Below are 6,935 nucleotides of genomic sequence, written 5' to 3'. Positions count from 1 at the left end.
GAAATACCACATATTCTCACTTATTGGTGGGAGCTAAAAATACACAAATAAATTCACTCACTCACTCACACACACACACACACACACACACACACACACACACACAAAACCGGGGGGGAGGGGGAGAAGATATAACAACTACAGTTTCTTTGAAGGTGTTACAACAAGCAAACGGAAAGGACATTCTTGGGGGGGGGGGGGGGGAGGAGGGAGGGAGGTTTCGGTGATGGGTCATAATAATCAACCACATTGTATATTGACAAAATAAATAAATAAATAAATAAAAAATAAAAAGTTTACTCTGGGTACATTTGAGAATCAATCTAGTGGGGCAAGGTAGAAGCAATCATGCAGGCAAATAGCACTGGAGGTAGTGCTGTGGGTTAAATTGTGTCCCCTGAAGGTTCATATATTAATCTCCATTGTAGTAGTGTTGAGGGTGGGGAATCCTATTATGGTAGTTGAAACATGGGGCCTTTAAGAGGCAATTAGATTGTGAGGACCATGCCCTATGAATAGATTGATTCATTCATGGAATAACAAGTTGATGGTTTAGTGTGTGTTAATGGGTGTGGTTCTGATGACTTTATAAGGAAAGCAAGTGAGCTGCTCTCTTGCTCAAGCCCTTCACGTGATACCCTGCATCACTGTGGATGGTCACCATGTACCAACAAGGCCCGAACCAGATGTGTTCCCTGGACTTTGGACTCCCCAGCCTCCGAAACTGTATGGAATAAATTTCATTTTCTTACAAATTACCCAGTTTCAGGTATTCTTTTATAAGCAACAGAAATGGACTAATACAGGTAGTAAGAGTTGGGCAAGTTTCTGATAATTCTGAAGATATAGGCAACAAAATCTTATAACTGATTCAATATGGGAATGAAGAAGAGAAGATTCAGGACAATTCCAAGATTTTTTGTTTGAACAACCAAGATGGAGTTGCCTGTAACTGAGTTCGGAAAAGCTGTGGGTGGAGCTTGTTGGATGGGAAAGGATCAGAAATTCAGATTTTAGATGTGAGATATCTCTTGTACATCCATGGACATATGGAATGTACAGTTGTATATACAATTTGGAAGTTTAGGAGAAAGGTCAAGGCTGGAATTTGGGAGTCATCAGTATATAGATGGTATGCAAAGCCATGAGACTGAATGGGATCTTCAAGAGTCTCCCCAAAGGAATGAGTGTCTATAGAGAAGGGAAGGAGTCTATATTAGTTTCCTATGGCTGCTATAACAAATTACCACAAATTTAGGGGCTTAAAACAATAGAAATTTATTATTTTACAGTTCTGGAGGCCAGAAATCTGAACTAAGATTGGGAGTCTTGTGGAGCTAAATCACACTGTCAACAAGGCTGTACTCCCTCCAAAGGCTCTAGCAGAGAATTTGTTTCATTTTTCAACATCAAGAGCTGGCATTCCTTGAATCCATGGCTCGTAGCCCTTCCTCCGTTTTCAAAGCTGGTGATGTAGCATCTTTTCTTTCTTACTCTGCTTCTTTCTGCTTGTGTCACATGACCTTTATCTGATGTGTAAAATTTCCCTCTGCCTCCCTCTTACAAGAACACTGGTGATTGCATTTAGGGCCCACCCAAATAATCTAGGATAATCTCCCCATCTCAAGATCTTTAAATTAATCACACCTGCAAAGTCTTTGCCATGTAAGGTAATGTTCACAGGTTTGCAGGGATCAGGTTGTGGACATCTTAGGGGGGACCATTACACAGCTTACCACAGTCTGTTCTTTGGTTCCCAAGGATTCATGTCTATCCCACAGGCAAAATACATTCACTCCATCCCACCATTCCCAAAAATCTCACCCCATTACAGCATCAACTCAAAGTCTAAAATCTAATGTAAATATTGCCAGCTCACAAGTCCCAAATCTCATCAGCTAAATCAGGTTTGGGTTATTCTCTTCTTATGATTCATCCTGGGGCAAAATTCCTCTCCATGCATGGACCTATAAAACTAGAAAACAAGTTGTCTGCTTCCAAAATATAATGGTGGGACAGACATAAGATAACAGTTACAGATATTACAAAAGGGAAATAATGGAAGGAACAAAGGAGTCACTGCTCTCAAGCAATTTCAAAATCTAGTAGTGAGAATTCCATTAGGTTTCAAGGCTTAGAAGTAATCCTCTGTGGCTCAATGCTCTGCCTCTGGGCCCAAGGCACCACCTTCTGCGTCACCCTTCCTTGTTCTTGAAATGTTGCACATATTTGTAGCTAAGTAGTTTTTCAGCCTGTTTTGTGCCTGTAGAATTTTGGGAGTCCAACAGCCTTCCTTCAGTTCTGCCCTTGTCTTTTTTGATCCGAGCTGGCAGTATATCTGCTGGTATAACATTGTCAGAAACCTTGTGGGTCTTCCATGTATGTCACAGGAATTCATGCCGTTAGACAGATGGGTCCTCCACACATCTTTCCTGGATAATCCCATTTCTGTACCTGGCTTCTGCTGAGATGGTTGAGGGGATCCATGAGTCACACGTCTAATCTCTTTAGCAATAGAAAATTATTATCCAGCAACACCCTTGACCTTCTCTCCAGAACATGCTTTCCTAACAGAGCATCTCCTAATTTGAACATCTTTTAAAATCCGGATAGGCTGAGAATTTCCCAAACATCAAGTACTAGTGTTTTTTTCTTAGATTTTTGCTCAGTTCTTTCCTCAATGTCTCTTTCCTCTTGCATTTTACTATAAGCAGCAAAAAGAATTCAAATCTTACCATCAGTACTTTGCTTAGAGATCTCTTCAGCTAAATATCCAAGTTTATCATGTACAAGTTCTGCTTTCCATATAATTGCAGAACACAGGTCAGCTAAGCTTTCTGCCACTATGTAACAAAAACTGCCTTTCCTCTGGTTTCCAATAAAATGTTCCTTATCTCCTTCTAAGCCCTCATCAGCAGCATCTTTACTGTTCATATTTCTACCAACATTCTGTTTATGATGATAATGTATTCTCTAAAATGAATTAAGATTTCCCTACCATGCTCCTCCCTTCCTTCTGAGCTGTCACCAGCAGTGCCTTTAACATCCATATATATACCAAGAGTCTGTCTAAGGCAGTCTAGGCTTTTTCTATAATATACCTCATATTTCTTCCAGCTTCTGCCCATTGTCAATTCCAAAGTCACTTTTATATTTTTAAGTATTTGTTATAGTACCACCCCTCTTCCAGGCACCAAAATCTGTGTTAGTTTCCTATGGCTGCTATATCAAATTACTAAAGACTTAGTGGCTTAAAACAATAGAAATGTATTCTTTTGTGGCTCCAGTTGCCAGAAATCCTAACTAAGTCTTATGGGGCTAAATCAGGTTTCAGGAGGGCCACACTTCTTCTGGAGACTAGGGGAGAATCTAGAGTTTCTTGCCCTTTTCAGCCTGTAAAGCTATATTTCTTGCATTCTTTGGTTCATAGCTCTTTCTTCCATCTTCAAAGCCAACCCTATAATAAGTTTTCCCTCTGACCCTGCTTCCAAGTCTGTCATCTTCTGTTTGAAATCTTCACCTCTCTCCCTCTTATAAAAACATTTGTGATTGCATTTAGTGCCCACTCAGGTAATTCAGAATGATCTCCCCATCCTTAGATCCTAAGGTTAAGATCTTTAACTTAATGACATTTGCAAAGTCTTTGCTGTATGAAGTAACTTTCACAGGTTTCATGGATTAGGGCGTATCATGAGGGAGCATTATGAAGACTATTGCAGGGTCTAATGACTGATCCCCACGGCACTCCTACGTTAAGAGATTGGGGAGAAGAGGAAGAATCAGCCCAGGGGACTGAGAAAGAACAATCAATAAAATAGAAAGGTAACCTCTCGAGTGTGATATCCTGGAAGTCAAGTGAGGAAAGTTGTAAAGGGAGGGAGTGATCACCTGGTTCAGATTCTACTAAAGCTCAAGAAAGATGAGGACTGATAATTTACTACTGGATAATTAGCAACAAGGAAGTTGTTGGTGATCTTGATGAGCAGTTTAAGTTCATAAACTCTTTAAGTGCAAAAGATCCTCCCTAATGCTCTAGGTAATGACAAAGAAAAATTACTACAGTAACATGAAATAATGATTTATTTTATGGACAAAATCTCTTGGAGGGCAAGGCCACATCATGTTTTATGTAGTACCTACCACAGTGGGGTTTTTCACCTCTTCTATTTTATCACTCACAGTGGAGAATGACATATTACTGCAGAATGGAGCACAGGAACTAGTTTCTGGGAGCTCTTCTCATTTCCAGAAGAACTTGTTTGCTGCTTTCCGAGTAACAGACTTTGGTCATTTAACATTCTAAGCATTGTGTGTTTTTTTAATAACTTTATAGTGATATAATTTATAATTCACTCATTCAAAGTATACAATTCAGTGACTTTTAGTATGTTCACAGAGTTGGGCGTCCATCACCACAGTCAATTTTAGAACATTTCATTACCCCCAAAAGAAATCGAGCACCCCTAGCCATGACCCTCCAGCCTTTCCTTTCCCCACTCCCCCACCCCCTGCCCTAGGCAATCACTAATTTACTTTCTGTTGTCTATATCTATAGATTATTCTGGACATTTTATCTAAATGGCCTTTTGTGTCTGGTTTGTTTCTCATAGCGTGTTTTCAGGGTTCATTCATGTTGTAGCTTATATCAGCACTTCATTCCTTTCTATGGCTGAATAATATTCCATTGTATTAATATACCACATTGTGTTTATCTATTCACCAATTGATGCACACTTGAGTTGTTTCCAACTTTTAGCTATTATGAATAATGCTACTATGGACAATTTTGTACAAGTTTTTGTGTGGATGTATGTTTTTATTTCTCTTAAATATATACCTAGGAGTAGAATTTACTGAGTCAAATGGTAGTGCTACCTTTTGAGGAACTGGCAGGCTGTTTTCCAAAGCAGCTGCACCATTTTACATTTCCTCCAGAAGTGTATGAGTGTTCCAATTTCTGCACATCCTCACAACACTTGCTGTTATCTATCTTTTTGATTATAGCCACCCTAGTGGGTATGAAGTAGTATATTATTGCAGTTTGGGTTTGCATTTCCCTAATGGATAATAATATTGAACATACTTTTGTGTGCTTATTGTCCATTTGCATATCTTCTTTGGAGAAATGTCTATACAGATCCTTTGCCCATTTTTAAATTGGGTTGTTATTTTTATTATTGAGTCTTAAGAGTTTTTTATGTATTCTACATACAAGTTCCTTATCAGGTGTTTTATTTGAAAGTGTTTTCTGTGGGTTATATTTTCCCCATCATGATGCTTTGAAGCACAGAATACTTAAATTTTTATGAAGTAGTTTCTTTTTACTTTTTTTGCTGTGTTTTTGGCGTCATAGCTAAGAAACTATTATCTAATCCAAGGTCACAAAGATTGACACTTATGTTTTCTTCTGAGAGGCTTATAGCTTTAGCTCTTACATTTAGGTCTTGGATCCATTTGAGTTAATTTTTGGATGTGGTGTGAGACAGGAGTCTAACTTTATTCTCTTTATTGCATGCTGATATTCAGTTGTCCCAGAACCATTTGTTGAAAAGATTACTCTTTCCCTCATTGTACTGCCTTGGCATCCTTTTAGAAAATCAATTGTCTGTAAATGTGAGGATTTATTTTTCAACTCTCAGTTCTGTTCCATTGATCTACGTGCCTATCCTCATGCCAGTACCACACTATCTTGACTACTATAGCTCTGTAGTCAGTTTTGAAATTGGGAAGTGTGTGTCCTCTAACTTCGTTCTTTTTTGTGATTGTTTTGGCTATTTTAAAATTTTTTGGTAAAAACACATAACAGAATTTACCATTTTAGCCATTTTTAAGTGTACAGTTCAGTCTTGTTAAGTGTATTTACATTGTTGTGAAACAGATCCTCATAACTTTCTTATCTTGCAAATCTGAAACTCTATACCCATAAAACAACAACTCCCATTTTTCCCTACCGTTAGCCCCTGGCAACCATTGTTCTATTTTCTGTTTCTATGAATTTGACTACTTTAGATACCTCAAATAAGTGGAATCATACAGTGTTTGTCTTTTTGTGACTGGTTTATTTCACTTAGCATACTGTCCTCAGGTTCATCCACATTGTAATGTGACAGAATTTCTTTCCTTCTTTAAGGCTGAATAATATTTCATTATATATTTTGGCTACTTTGAATTCCTTGAATTTCTATATGAGTTTTAGGTTTAGCTTGTCATTTTCTGCAAAGAAGTCATCTGAGATTCAGTAGGGATTGCATTGAATCTTTAGATTCTGTAGATCAATTTGAGGAGTATTGCCATCTTAATATTAAGTCTTCCAACCCATGATCATGATGTCTTTCCATCTGTTTTGTTTTCCTTTAATTTTTTAAAAATGTTTTGTAGTTTTCAGAGTGTATGTTTTTTACTTCTTTTGTTAAATTTATTTCTAAATATTATATTGGTTTTGATGCTTTTGTAAATGAAATTGTTTTTCTTAATATCACTTTTGGTTTGATCATTGCTATTGTATAGAACAATTGATTTTTGTATATTGATCTTATATCCTGTAACCTTATGTAACTCATATATTAGTTCTAGTAGTTTTTTGATTGATTCCTTAGGATTTGTTATATATAGGATCGTGTCATCTGCAAATTGGGATCATTTTACAGCAGTGTGTTTAAATACAGTGATTCAGCAAACATGTATTAAGGACCTGCTTTGTGCCAGGCACTGTGCTCCATGTTGGAAATATAGAGATAAAAGACACAAACTCTGCTTTCATGAATTTTACAGTCTAGTTAGGGACAGATCTTTATTTTTTTTTATTTTTTTATTTTTTTATTTTTTTATTCCTTTTTGTCTTTTTTTACTGACCGGTAACGGGATCGCAACCCTCGGTGTCGCGCCCGCACCGGGGACCGGCAACGGGATCGCAACCCTCGGTGTTGCACCCGCAC

The 6,935-nt window shown here is 37.7% G+C and overlaps 1 protein-coding gene across 1 annotated transcript in view; it reads left to right on the top strand.

Moving 5' to 3' along the window:
- The window catches only part of STK3 (serine/threonine kinase 3), a gene marked incomplete at its 5' end in the record, with an annotated part of 136,276 nt that overhangs the window by 81,393 nt on the left and 47,948 nt on the right, over nucleotides 1–6,935 (top strand). The window lies entirely within an intron of this gene.

This window comes from Galeopterus variegatus, unplaced genomic scaffold, assembly GCF_000696425.1.
Source record: "Galeopterus variegatus unplaced genomic scaffold, G_variegatus-3.0.2 Scaffold1260, whole genome shotgun sequence".
Classification (NCBI taxonomy): Eukaryota; Metazoa; Chordata; class Mammalia; order Dermoptera; family Cynocephalidae; genus Galeopterus; species Galeopterus variegatus.
Note: the sequence above shows the minus strand (reverse complement) of the source record. Positions and strands in the feature narration are given on the sequence as shown.